This window comes from Narcine bancroftii, chromosome 4 (assembly GCF_036971445.1).
Source record: "Narcine bancroftii isolate sNarBan1 chromosome 4, sNarBan1.hap1, whole genome shotgun sequence".
NCBI classification, from domain to species: Eukaryota; Metazoa; Chordata; class Chondrichthyes; order Torpediniformes; family Narcinidae; genus Narcine; species Narcine bancroftii.
The window spans coordinates 135,744,159-135,759,657 of NC_091472.1; the positions used below are offsets into that span (position 1 = coordinate 135,744,159).

Here is a 15,499-nt window from a genome sequence, read left to right on the forward strand (position 1 = left end):
AATAAATTATCTAACATCCAATATTGAAAAAGAAAGTGTTGCCTAAAATTAAATATCTGTAAAGCTGATACCTTTCATTCCCTTTGACTCGGATACCATCACTCTTGCAGACCAGATCCGTTCTATCATTGTGTCAGTCCAAGAGGAGTTCTGGATGTCACATCCCCTATTTCTATCTCTACCATATTACCTCATTCTATCCCAGCCTGCCGAGACTTTCACCCATGCCTTAGCTTGATTTTTTTATAATTTTTCTCATTTCATCCAAATCTTTGCTGTCCTTATCTTGTATGCATGCAGTGCATTCCTCATCCCACTGCCCATTCATTTTGGCGCAGTCATGGTGTTTCATTTTTTAAATATTCTCAAAATCTTATTTGGCAAATCAGCGCAGTCAATGTAGGGTCATTGTGGGTTTTTTTTTAAACAAAGCAGATACTTCTAACCCGATGGCTTTTTAACGATGTATAAATTTAATTATTTAATTCTTCAAATCAATTAGTAGATTTCTATTTTAATCAAGGCATCTACAACTGTAGCTCCGCAATTTTCTCCACACCAGGGTTCCAAATTTAATCCCTCCTCTTCAGCATGGAATACAACTTAGTCAGCTGCATGCAGCTCTGCTTTCATCTATCATGGCCCCAAGGACTGGATTCCTTCAAAACCTGCCCACCACTCTGCCTTCCACCTGCTTTAAGGAATTCCATAAAATTTACTTTAACTAAGGTCACTTACCCTAATATAGTCAAGCAGAAAAATCCCTGTTTTCTGGAATTCAAGCCATCGGCAGCCTCAAACAATCAGCAAAAATAATTGTGGGAAATAAATAGGCAGAAAAAATACAAAAGCTTAAATTTGGTGTTCACTCGCAGTGAACTAGGTTCACTCACCAATTCCCATAAAACACAAACTCAAGCAACTGGCAAATTCACTTATCTGGCATCTAACAATCCCCATAGGTGTCCCCACAGGCACATTTTAAAGATTTTGCTAATTGTAGACAATGGTCCAGGAAATCCCCCTTTCATTGGTGACCTCCACCCCAAATCTATGTAGTGTTTCTCCCACCAAACACCACCTCTTTAATCCAGCCAATGGACCAAGGGGTTATTACAGCATCCAAGGCCTACTCTCTGAGGACGACCTTTGCTCAGGCTGTTGCTGCAACTGATGACACTGGCAAGACACTGATGCGGTTCAGGAAGGAGTACAACATTTTTCACTGCACAAGGAACCTTGCTTGGGTCTGGGATGATGTGACCAAAGAGTGCATGAATGGCAGATGGAAAATACTGAAGCCGTATGTGCATGACTTTAAGGGATTTGAAAAACATAATGAGATTACAAGGATTAATAAAGCTGTTGTCAAATGGTAAACAACAACCTGAACTTAAACATCGATGAGAACATTGAAGGTGGTTCCTGAGGAACTAACAAATGAAGAGTTGCTGGAGCTAGAGCAAGAGCGAATAGCTGAAGAAGAGGCAAGGGAAACGGAAACTGCAGAAGGAGAAGAAAAACGGGTGCAGAAGAGGTTCACTGTTAAGTGGTTAGCCAAATTCTTTGCAGACCTTAACAGCTTGCTGAAGAGATGGACCAAAATACTGAACACTTCTCACTGATAGACAATGGTCAGGTAATGTTTGCTGCAGATAAAGAAATTTATGAAGAAAAAGCAAACTGGGCCACAACACTGGACATATTCCTGAAGAAGCCAACACCTCTCTAAGAAGAACCTCAGCCAGGCCCTTCAGACATTACCATATAACCACTTACAGCACAGAACAGGCCAGTTCGGCCCTACTAGTCCATGCCGTAGCAAATCCCCATCCTCCTAGTCCCACTGACCAGCACCCGGTCCATACCCCTCTAGTCCCCTCCTATCCATGTAACAATCCAGTCTTTCCTTGAATGTAACCAATGATCCCGCCTCAACCACGTCTGCCGGAAGCTCATTCCACATCCCTACCACCCTCTGCGTAAAGAAATTTCCCCTCATGTTCCCCTTATAATTTTCCCCCTTCAATCTTAAACCATATCCTCTAGTTTGAATCTCCCCCTTTCTTAATTGAAAAAGCCTATCCACATTTACTCTGTCCCTTTTAAAATCTTAAACACCTCTATCAAGTCCCCTCTCAATCTTCTACGCTCTAGAGAAAAAAAGCCCCAGTCTGCACAACCTTTCCCTGTAACTCAGACCCTGAAATCCTGTCAACATTCTCGTGAACCTTCTCTGCACTCTCTCTATTTTGTTTATATCTTTCCTATAATTTGGTGACCAAAACAGTACACAGTACTCCAAATTTGGCCTCACCAATGCCTTGTACAATTTCATCATAACCTCCCTACTCTTGAATTCAATACTCCGATTTATGAAGGCCAACATTCCAAATGCCTTCTTCACCACACCATCTACCTGAGTATCAGCCTTGAGGGTACTATTTACCATAACTCCTAAATCCCTTTGTTGCTCTGCACTCCTCAATTGTCTACCATTCAATGTATATGACCTATTTAAATTTGCCTTTCCAAAATGCAGCACCTCACATTTCTCTGTATTAAATTCCATCAGCCATTTCTCAGCCCACACCTCCAGCCTTCCTAAATCACCTTTTAATCTACGGTAATCTACCTCACTGTCCACAATACCACCAATCTTTGTGTCATCCGCAAACTTGCTTATCCAATTTTCTACCCCTACATCCAGATCGTTAATATATATAACAAACAATAGTGGATGCAGAATCGAACCCTGAGGAACTCCACTCGTCACCGGCCTCCAATTGGACAAACAATTTTCTACCACTACTCTCTGACACCTTCCATCCAACCACTGCTGAATCCATTTCACTACCTCGTTATTTATACAGAGTGACAGTTCATCAACGGAGGTTATTCGACCTGAAACTCTTCCAGTGGAACACTATGAGGATGTGGATGATCCTGGTCCTCTTTGTTAAATTGTGTGTGATACAGGCTAAGAAAGTGTTTACATAAAAATTTTAAAAGTGAAAATTTTTTTAAAACTTAAGTTCAGTATGCCATTTAGCTTTGCTAAGAAGTATATAGCATATACTGCATAGCACCCAACTTACCGTGGATATTAAGTGGTGCATCCTGTATTAAACTAATTTTACAAATACAATTCAATTTTATTTTGACTGTGATCCTGTTGCTAGCCATCTCTGTAAAGGTGTATAATAGTTTGCATTTTTACAAAAATGAAAATAAATAAGTTATTTGGTAATGAAATCTATTCCCAGTGTCCTCACACCCCCCCCCCCCCACCCCGTCCCATCCTTCTGATGCCACCAAAGAAAGATTTAACATTTAAACAAATGATTTTCACATCCTCTAGACATTCCAAAGCCAATGGAATATTTCCTGGGTATCATTATTGTAATGTGAGATAAATTTGACAGCAGATACATCTTTAAAAAGCCAAAGAGTTGTACATAACTTCTTAATGATCACGTTCAAAGCCATTAGCAAATTGACAGTTCCATCAAGGCGGAGCAAGTAAATCAAGGGCCTGCAATGTTATCTCTATTTTGTTGAACTTTATTGGATAATACAGATTTTAATCATCTTATTGATTTACATGATCAGTGACATCAAAATTGCCAAGTCATTTTCTATCCATTTTATAAGATTGTGTTTCCGTAAAGGGTCTTGAACCTAGAAAAATGTGCTGAGCTGCGTCACTCGAACACATGGCAAAAAGTGCTTAGAGTTCTAATTGAAAACAAGATACAAGATTATGAGAGGTATAGATAGGGTAGAGAGCCAGTTTCCTAGGGTAACAATAGTAAATAGCAGAGGACATCTGCTTTCAGATGAGTGGAGGAAAGTTTAAGGAAGATGTCAAGAGCTTTTTTTAAAAAAATATACACAGACTGGTGGTTATCTGGAATGCATTGATGTGGGTGGTAGAGGCTGGTACAATAGGGACATTGTGAGATAGGGAAGGATAGGATCAGTGGTTCTCAACCTTTTTGTTTCCATCCACATACCACTTTAAGTAATCTCTATGCCATAAGTGCTCTGTGATTAGTAAGGGATTGCTTAAGGAGGGATGTGAGTGGGAAGGGAAGTTTGAGAATCACTGCTCTAGACCCAATTGTTATTGAAATGTTTTGCTTGAGAAAAATTGTCATTGGCCCATTTCCTTTGGAGTTATGAAACCGTGCACATAATGAGTCAATTAGGTATGATTAAAACAGTGGTTTTCAAACTTATTTTTCTCTCCACCCACATTCTACCTTAAGAAATCCCTTTCTGAGCACCCTTGGCATTAGGGAATACTTAAGGTGGTATGTGAGTGGAAAGGAAAAGGTTGAGAACCACAGGATTACATTGTATAGGTTTACCTAGATCAGCATAGCATTGCGGGCTAATGCCCTTTACTGTTGTTCAATGTTCTATTAAATTAAGATTGAGTTATAAGAACTTTTTCTTTTAAAAGTGTTAATGCACAGTGGCTTAGGAAGAATATTCCACATCTTTGTGGTTGTATTTGAAGGAGTGCTTCCAAAACAAGGCTGAATCATTCACCACCATGTTTAGCCAAATATGCCAAGTGGATGAGCACCTTCCATCCAAATTTCCAAACATTACAAAACCCAGGCTTAAACCATTTCAATTCACTCTACACAATATTGTGGGACAGTTGGGGGCCACTAAATACAGCAAAGGTTTCGAGTCCAGGCAGCGTCCTCGCTGAATTACTGAAGCTCTGTGCTCCAAAGCCAACTTTACTTCGAGTCATGTGCAAGACTGGCATAGATCAGACACTGAAACATTGCCCAGGCACTGCGTTCATCAAGGGGCAGAACAAATGCAATCTGAATAATTATCAACTCCCACGTCTCCAACCCAGTCAGTCTGCAATTAGCAGCAAAGTAATGGAGAGCATCATTTAATCAGCCGTAGCTTCATTTTCGCCAGAATGACTAAACTCCAGATCTCATCACAACCCTGATCCTAATTAGGACTAATGCAAAATTCCAACGTGAATTGAAAGTAACGTTGCAGCTACTGGGGAAGCATTGCACTACAACATGAAAAGTAATGTCCATAACTAGAGGCAGCAATTGATCAAGCAGCCCTGGTGAAGCCAATGTCACTGGACATCAAGGGAAGATGTCGTGGTTATGGCATTCAATTATCCTGGCCCAGGACATCACTTTTTTTTTAAATTTTTTTTAAACTTTAAGATTTTATAACATGAATAAAATAGAAGATTACATTTAAAAAGAATAAAAGTAAAATAAAATTACAGTACCACATCGGTAAACTAAATAAACTAACCCCCCCTCAATAATTATTACACAACATTAATAACCTAACTTAAAATTAGTCTAACCCCCCCCAAATAAAGAGTGAAGAGTTAATAAAGTGAACATCATATAAAAAAGCCCACTTACAAAAAAAAGATAAAACCTAACAAGTAAAGATACTAACAAAAAAAAAATTATCAATGCTAAAATATCACTTTTAAAAACATATTTAAAGCAAACTTAAATGCATATATTTAACAAACGGAGTCCACTTTAACCTATAACAGGACATCCTATCCTGAACTGAAAAGGATATCCTTTCCATGGTCAAACAGGATTTCTTTCCAAGTAAGTGCTATACATTTCTTGGCCACAGCTAAAGCTAAATAGATAAAGGAAATCTGATAATCCTTTAAACCTAAATCAATTAGTGATTGCATATTCCCTAATAAAAATATATCAGGATCTAATACAAGACAGATATTATATAAACTATTAAGTATAGATTGAATACCTTTCCAAAACTGTTGCAATCGATCACAAAGCCAGACAGTGTGCAAAATAGTATCAGCCGTCTGGTCCCAACGAAAACAGCAATCCGACTTACTAAGGCCAAACTTTTTTAGTTTCTCCGGTGTTAAATATAATTGATGTATAAAATTATAATTAATCATCACTAATCTAGCATTAATCAATTTCCAAATACTATTCTGGCAAATTTCCATCCAGGCTTCTTCAGCTATTGTAAAACCTAAATCTTTTCCCCATTTCAACTTATCTTTATCCCAATCTTTTTTACTTTCAGTTTCTTGTAAAATACAATATAAATCAGATATATATCCCTTTTTTGGTATTGAAAGTACATATTCCTCAAAATTAGAACCAGGCAGTAAGATCATATGACGACCACATATCTGTTTTACAAAAGATCTTAATTGATAATACACAAATACAGAATTTCCACTAATACCAAATTTCCTTTGTAATTCATCAAAAGAACAAAAACATCCCTCAGAAAAACAATCAGATAAGTTTTTTATTCCCTTCCTTTCCCATTGTTTCAAGGTGATATTGGAGACCTTAAAAGGAACAAGTTGATTATTATATAATGGCAATCATCAAGACCATTTATTTTTGAGCCCCAATTTGTTAAGTTTACTTGTCCATAGATTCAATAAATGCTTCAATATTGGTACATCTTAAGTTCATAATAAATTTTTATTCCATCGAAACAAAAACTCATGAGGAAATTTTTCTAAAATAACCGCCATTTCTACCTTTGCCCAACTGGGCGAATCATCCATATTCATTAATGCACTAAGAAATTTAAATTGAGCTGCTTCATAATAATGCTGAAAATTCAGTAATCTTAAACCTCCAAATTGGAAATCCCACATCAACTTTCTCATCGCTACCCTCAGAAATTTTCCCTTCCATAAGAAGTCTCTAATTGCTTTATATAAATCCTTAAAAAAACTTTTGTTTAAAAAATAAGGAATTGATTGAAACAAATATTGTATTCGGGGAAAGATATTCATTTTTATAGTATTAATCCTCCCTAATAAACCCAAAGGTAAATCCTTCCACCTAATCAAATCTAATTTAATCCTTTTTATTAAAGGAAGATAATTAATTGAATATAAATCTTGAAATTTCGTATTAACATTAATTCCTAAATATTTAATTTGTGTAGTCCACTTCAAATTGGTAATACTTTTACATATTGAATAATCATCTTTACAAATTGATAGAATTTCACTTTTGGCCTAATTTACTTTATAACCAGATAATTGACCATAATTTTCTAAACATTCTTGAATTGCTGGTAAAGAAATATCCAGATCCACCAAATATAATAAAACATCATCAGCAAATAAATTAATCTTATATTCCTCATTCAAAACTCTCATACTTTAACATTTTCATTTTGGCGTATTAATTATGCCAAACTATAGCGAATAAAGCAGGCGACAATGGGCATCCTTGTCTAGTAGACCTTGTTAAATTAAAAGATTCTGAAATCCGCCCATTGACAGCAATTCTAGCCTTCGGACTATTATATAAAGCCTTTATCAATCCAACAAATGAAGAACCAAAACAAAATTTCTCAAGTATTTTAAACAAAAACTTCCATTCCACTCTAAAACCTACAAGCTCTCCCTGCATCCAGTGAAACCACTATTGGATAATTCATCTGAGATTTAGATTTGTTTATCAAAGTTATTAAACGCAAAATGTTATCTGATGCATATCTATTTTTTATAAATCCCGTTTGGTCAGCCCAGGACATCACTAATAATTTTGTATAAAAAGGAATTTCTCATGAAGGGTCCTAGGCCCAACTCTCTATCATAACGCTCTTCAACATGGAAATAGGCCCTTTGGCTCAACTTATCCATGCTGACAACACTAGTTCCATTGGACCCATATCCTTCTAAGCCTTTCCTATCCAATGAATGACCTTCCTCTGCAAGCTTAGATTGTAAACTGTTCAATTCCATTTACATCTTCCATGAAAAGTCCATGCCAACAGTAAGCATCCTGACAATCTGAGAAGTGATAAGTTACATTTGCATGGCCATCTCTAATGAGGAGGTTTGATCACTACCATTGACATTCCATGCAAGGCCTCCAGCATCAACTTCCCAGGCTCACTATTGATCAGAAACTACTTAATTGGCTACAAGAGGTCAGAGACAGAATTATCTGATGGCAAATGACACATTTGCAAACATCCCAAAGGCTCACCATCATATTCAAAACACAAGCCAGGAGTATGAATAAAGTTTTCTCCACCTACCGGGATTTTCAAGAACAGTCTAGAATCTCATTATTCTCCAGAACAAAGCAGTTTGCTTGATGGGTATGCAACTACATCTTCAAGATTTATTTCCCTTCACAAATGTTTCACATTGGCCATCATCCATGAATTGCACTGTAATGACTCACTCAGGTTATTCCAAAAAAAAACCTCTGAAGCCTAAGGCCTGTACCATCTGCAGGTTCCTCTCCTAATACACCACCACCCTGATCTGGACTATGTCACTATTTCTTCAGTCTAAATCCAGAATATCTTTCCTCAAAAGTCAGAAGGACGACAAGTGTTCAAGGCAGAATCACATTCATGGACAGTAAATAGAAAGGCAATGCCTATATCCTGGAAAAAAAATGAATAAAAAAAATAAATTGTTGAAGAAAGACAGAAAAGCCTCGAGTTTAGGGCAGTGGTTCTCAACCTTTTTCTTTTCACTCACGTAACACTTTAAGTAATCCCTAAGCCATCAGTGCTTTGTGATTAGTAAGGGATTGCTTAAGGTGGTATGTGAATGGGCAGGGAAGGTTGAGAACCACTGCTCTAGACTGAAATGTTCCATTGCCACATAGTCTATTAGATAGAATGCCAGAAGCACTGCATTCCCAAATGATCATGGAACAAGAAATTATTTGTTGGAGACCTAAACTTGGAATCAGTTATTCAGGAAGGATGGTGAACAGAGCTAAAGGGTTTTTGCCTCAGATGGACTGGTACAAATAATTCCTTATGGTTGACGACTATTCTCCCTCATTCCTGTGGTTTGTATCAAGTGGCATTAAATACTTGACCAAGGAGCACATTCAAAGCCACACTGGATGACTTCTAAGTACTTGGTTATTGAACAGTGAATTTTTGATTCATAAACTAATAATTGTTGTCTCTATAGAATTCAATATTAAAGTGAGTTCTCATCTGAAATATGTGCCTTCAACAAACTATTTATAACATCTGCTGCAATATGTAATGATATTTGTAAAAATTATGTGGTTTTAAATATGCAAGGTTTGTTTGAGTACACAAGTGCTCTTTAGTGGCTATGGAATAGGTTAGTTAGTGGCTTAACAAATACCTACAAGCTCTCCCTGCAATGCAATAAGGACATCTGTAACTGAAGTCGTAGCATTTCATTTAATTACTTGTGCCTGCAATGCCTTTCAGTGAAAGCATGACAAATTTTTCTTTTAAAAATATGGCAGAGTTTGGCACTAAGCCCATATTGCTCATTTCCATTAATATCAAAAAAAAATCTCAGTCTCAATCTGTAATATACTCAACTAAATATCTGCAGCCATCATAAAGTTCCAAAAATTCAATATCCATTGGGTGAAGACATTTCTTCTCTTGATGAACTGTCCTGTTTAGCTGACACTTCCCTTAGTTCTACACAGTTCCAAGAGAAGCATCAGCTCTCCACCTGTTGTGTTAAGCCACTTAAGAAATTTGATTTAAATCACTTTTCCTTCCAAACTCAAATTATAGACCCACTCTGCTTAACCTATCTTCAGAGAACTAACCAATCACCACTGGAATCAAGACAAAAGACCCTACAATTAAAAGAGCAGATGAAACTAGTTCTACTACATCCCTCCTTGATTGGTGGAAGACAATTACACTGTTAATACAAGGAAGTGGTTGTGTGCAACTCCTATCCCCAGCAATGATGGAGCTCAATAAATACATGTCAGAGAGAAGGCCAAAGCCCTTAAAATAAGCAATATGGGTAGAAACCAAACATCAGCCAATTCAATTTCTTCATATTCTCGTCAAAGAACATTGGACTCAGCAAAGTCTACAAGATCAAAAATTGCCCATTTGCTGAGTCACCGATCCTTCTAAGTTCTTCCTGCATAGTACCAATCTGAGCATCAATTCAAATTGCGCAGTTCTTGTCCTGTATCCATATAAAAACAAAGCAGGACAAATCCAATCAGCTAACTAATGTTCCCATCACCAAATAAAGTAAAAAATCTTTTGTATTTCTATCAAATTACTCTTCTCCCCTAGGCTTTGTTCATTACACCAGGTCTACATATATACAAAAGGGGAAACCATTCATCGGGACATTCTGATAGAAATTATCAAATTGTGGGAATGGGGAACACAAGCTAGAGTTACACAGATCATAAAAGTAGATGTTATGATTGGAGACAAGAGACTGCTGATATTGGAATCTGAAGCCAAAAAAAAAATCCAATCTTATGGAGGACCTCAGTGAGTTGAGCAGCATCAGGGAGAAAAAGAATTGGCAAAGTTTCAGGTTGGAGCCCTGCATCAAGATGTTTTGGTTGATGGAGATTAATTATCCCAGCCCCATGACATCAATGCAGGAATTATTCAAAGGAGAAGACCAATAGTTTCAGATTATCAGCGAATTTCCATCCACTAATGCAGCTATTCTCAACGGGGACCCAACAGCCCAAGGGCCCCGCGATGTTTAAGTGAAAGTTTTGTTTACTTTTCATCTGACGTAACAAATATTTTAATGGAGTCAGAAGGAGAGAAGAATGGAAGAAACCATAGAAACATAGAAAATAGGTGTAGGAATAGGCCATTTGGCCCTTCAAGCCTACACCGCCATTCATTTCGATCATGGCTGATCATCCACTCAGTACCCTGTTCCTGCTCTCTCTCCATATCTAGTCACAAGTACTAAATCTAACTTTCACTTAAATATAGCTATGGAACCGGCCTCAATCACTTCCTGTGGCAGAGAATTCCATAAATTCACCACACTCTGAGTAAAAAAATTCTTCCTCATCTCAGTCCTAAAGGACTTCCCCTTTATCCTTAAATTGTGACCGCTGGTTCTAGACTTGCTCAACATTGGGAACAATCTTCCTGCATCTAGCCTGTCAAATCCCTTAAGAATTTTGAACATTTCTATTAAATCTCCTCTTAATTGTCTAAACTCCAGCGAGTACAAGCACAGTCGTTCTAGTCTTTCTTCATATGCAAGTCCCGCCATCCCTGGTATCAATCTGATAAACCTTTTCTGCACTCTCCCCATGGAAATGATGTCCTTCCTCAGATAAGGAGACCAAACTGAACACAATACTCAAGGTGAGGTCTCACCAAGGCCCTATACAACTGCATCAATACCTCTCTGCTTCTGTACTCAAATCCTCTTGATATGAACTCCAACATACCATTCATCTTGCTTGCTGCACCTGGATGCCCACTTTTAATGACTGATGCACAGCGACACCCAGGTCTTTTTGCATCTCCCCTTTTCCTAATTGGATACCATTAAGATAGTACTCAGCCCTCCCATTCTTTCCTCCAAAGTGGATAACCACACACTTATCCACATTATATTGCATCTGCCATGCATTTGCCCACTCACCCAACCTGTCCAAGTCACCCTGCACACTCTTATCAGCCTCTACACAGCTTACAATCCCACCCAGCTTCATGTCGTCTGCAAACTTGGAAGTGCTGTTTTCTATTTCCTCATCTAAATCATTAATATATATCGTAAATAACTGGGGTCCCAGCACTGAATCTTGTGGTACCCCACTAGTAACTGACTGCCATTCCGAAAAGTACCCAGTTATTCTTACTCTTTGCTTCCTATCTGTCAACCAATTCTCTATCCACCTCAATACCATATCCCCTATTCCGTGTGCCTTAAGTTTGTATAGTAATTTCCTGTGTGGGATCTTATCAAAAGCCTTCTGAAAATCCAGGTAAACCACATCTACTGGTTCTCCCCTATCCACTCTACTAGTTACATCCTCAAAAAATTCAATAAGATTAGTTAGACACGATTTTCCCTTCATAAAACCATGCTGGATCTGACCAATGAATTCACCACTTTCCAGATGTGCTGCAATCACATCTTTAATAACTGACTCTAACATTTTGCCCACTACCGATGTCAAGCTATGTCAGGTCTATAATTCCCTGATTTCTTTTTCCCTCCCTTTTTAAAAAGTGGAGTTACATTAGCCACCCTCCAGTCCTCAGGAACTACTCCAGAATCTAAAGAGTTTTGAAAAATTATCAACAATGCATCCACTATTTCATGGGCTACTTCTTTTAGCACTCTGGGATGCAGACCATCTGGCCCTGGGGACTTGTCTGCCTTTAATCCCTTCAATTTATCCAACACAACCTCATAACTTACACTTATTTTCCCCAGTCCTTCTGTCACATTAGCCCCATGGTCCCCTATTATTTCCTGAAGATTATTCATATTTTTCCTAATGAAGACTGAACTAAAGTAGTTATTTAATTGGTCTGCCATGTCCTTGTTCCCCATGAGCAATTCACCTGTTTCTGACTGCAAGGGACCCACATTTCTCTTTACATATCTATAAAAACATTTGCAGTAAATTTTTTATGTTCCCTGCCAACTTTCATAATCTCTTTTGCCTTTCCTGATTAATCCTCTGTAGAACTCTGAATTTCCCCCAATCCTCTGGTATTCTGTCTTTCCTGGCTGGTCTATACGCTTCCTCTTTACACTTGATACTCTCCCTGATTTCCCTTGTTATCCTTGAGTTATTCTTTTTCCAAATTGGGATGAACAAACGCTGTATTTCATCCAGGTGGATCCTTAAATGCTTGCCATTGTCTTTAATCCTTTAAGTAACATTTGCCAATCTAACTTAATCAATTTGCATCTCAAGTCACCCTTCTTTAAGTTCAGAACCTGAGTTACAGAATTAACCCTGTCACTTTCCATCCTAATGTAAAATTCCACCATATTGTGGTCACTCTTGCCCAAAGGGCTTCGCACAACAAGATTGTTAACTAACCCTTCCTCATTACTCAGAACCCAGTCTAGAATGGCCTGTCCCTCATTGGTTCTTCAACATACTGGGTTAGAAAATTATCCCTTATACCTTCTAAGAAATCGTCGTCATCAGTACCCTTACCAATTTGATTCATCCAGTCCATATAGAGATTAAAGTCACCCATTATAACTGCCTTGCCTTTGTTGCACGCATTTCCAATTTCCTGTTTAATGCCATCCCCAACCTCTCTACGACTGTTAGGTGGTCTATATACAACTCCCACTAACGTCTTCTGCCCCCTTGCATTTTGCAGCTCTACCCATATTGATTCCACATCATTCAAGCTAATATCCTTCCTTTCTATTGCTTTTAACTCCTCTCTAATCAACAATGGTACCCCACCAACTTTTCCTTCCTCTCTGTCCCTCCTGAATATTAAAAATCCATGAATGTTAAACTCCCAGCCTTGGTCCCCTTGAAGCCATGTGTCTGTGATCCCAACTATATCATAGTCATTTACAGCTATCTGCACATTCAAATATATATATATATATATATATATATATTGAACCATAGAGCACTACAGCACAGAAACAGGCCTCTTCGGCCCTTCTAGTCTGTGCCGAACCATTTTTGTTGTCTAGGACCACTGAACTGCACCCAGTCTGTAGCCCTTCATACCTCTCCTATCCATGTACCTGTCCAAATTCTTCTTAAATGTTAAAATTGACCCCACATTCACCACTTCCACCTTATAATGAATACTCCTTGCATTAAGACACAAGACCTTCAAGCTTGTTTTTACCAGAGCCTTAACCCTATCACCATTATGCTGTAAAGTGGCCCTTTTATATTTTTGCCCTGAAGTTACCTGCCTACCTCTGTTGCTTTTCACTCTCCTATCTCCGACTTCTTCCCTCATGCTAAACCCCTCCGTCTCTCTACTCCTGATCCCATCCCCCTGCCACATTAGTTTAAACCTTCCCCAACAGCACTAACAAATACTCTCCCGAGGGCATTGATCCCAGCCCTGCCCAGATGGAGACCGTCCTGTTTGAACTGATCCCATCTGCCCCAGAACCGATTCCAATGCCCCAAGAATCTGAACCCTTCCCTCCTACACCACTGTTCAAGCCACATATTCATTCTATCGATCCTGCAATTCCTACTCTGACTAGCTCGTGGCACTGGCAATAAACTGCTTCACGAGGAAGGGGCCCATAAACTTTGAGCAGAGTCCAGGGTGGGGGATGAAAAAAGGTTGAGAATGGCTGCTCTTTATAATCCAAAATTTACTGTTGATTGCCAAGGTTTTAAGTCCATGACCCTTGATACCCCATGCCCACACTTCACTATTGCTTGACAACGTTCAAGCATGGACTCTGTAGTGCCTTGTAATATTACTGTCAGGCAGGTCTCAAGCAATCACCCTTTTTCAGAGGAGAGAGAGTTTAATCACCTCTTCTTGACAGGAATAGCAAGAACTAAATCTCCCACAATTCGACATGGTTCACTCTGGACAATAATCTTGATTGGATTTGATTTATAATTATTGGAGCTGCAGTAAGCAGGTCAATAGCCAATATTTGTAATGGAGACTCCAGACTTCCCGAAACATTTCAACCACTGACAAAGCACAAGTCAGGCGCATAATACACAGAGGCCAGAGAAAGGCAGGGTCACACACAGCATCCAGAGGAATGAAAAGGCAGTTAATGCCAGGAATCAGGAGTGTAATGGAATTCAATCCATCACTGGATGAGAGCAGCTACAACAATATTCATGAAACTTGTCATCCAGAAATGTGCAGCCTGCTTCGTGGGTCCAGTTAAATCTTCATTCCCTTCATCAGGGTGCACCACAGGTGATGCATCAACCATTTATGAGAATACACTGTAGCAAATTGTTCAGGTCACTCTATCAGCACCTCCTACATCCAGGACTGCCCTCACCTAAAGCAACCAGGGAACGTCACATCACCAACTTCACTTCCAAATCACATCCAAACCTGACTAATACATCATCACCATAATCAGAGATCAATCTTTTTTTTTAAGGACATTAAGGGATAAGGAGTGGAGGAAAGCACTGTAGGGGTAAAAGATCAATCACATTCTCAATGAATAATGAAGCAGGTGTGAGGGGGGGGGGGGGCAATGAAAGAACAACAGCTGCTGTTTTCTTCAACCCCACAGTGACCACATCTTGGAATTCACTGTTGAACTGTATTGTGCAAGATCATTCACCACAAGACTTGTAGCACCAAGAAGCTAGTTCACCACTAACAAGGACGGTTATGTATAGACAAAGTAAATGCTGACCTTGCCATCCCCACATGCATCCCATGACTGGATAGAACAGTTGTCTGCTTTGATCATGTCTTCATGCTGACCTGACCAATTTTAGAGAGCTTATCTTGGACTCCATTGATACACCCAATCCTATTCTGACTCAATTATACTAGTCAACCTACCCCATGCCACTCCTGACTCCTTGTCTCCTAATTATGTTTCTTTGTGCATTACTGGAACAAGTATGGACTCCAGTAATCCTACACAGAAGATTCAGAGGCCAGATATTCTCAACGTAGCTTCATCTCAGCAACCTTCGGTGATGAACCAAGGTGCTCACAGTTCAATCTTTCAACCTTTCTTCTGCAACCA

The 15,499-nt window shown here is 38.8% G+C and overlaps 1 protein-coding gene across 6 annotated transcripts in view; it reads left to right on the forward strand.

The window, feature by feature from the left end:
* Positions 1 to 15,499, forward strand: part of LOC138761186 (E3 ubiquitin-protein ligase DTX1-like) — a 298,252-nt gene that overhangs the window by 263,018 nt on the left and 19,735 nt on the right. The gene's annotated exons all lie outside the window — the stretch shown is intronic.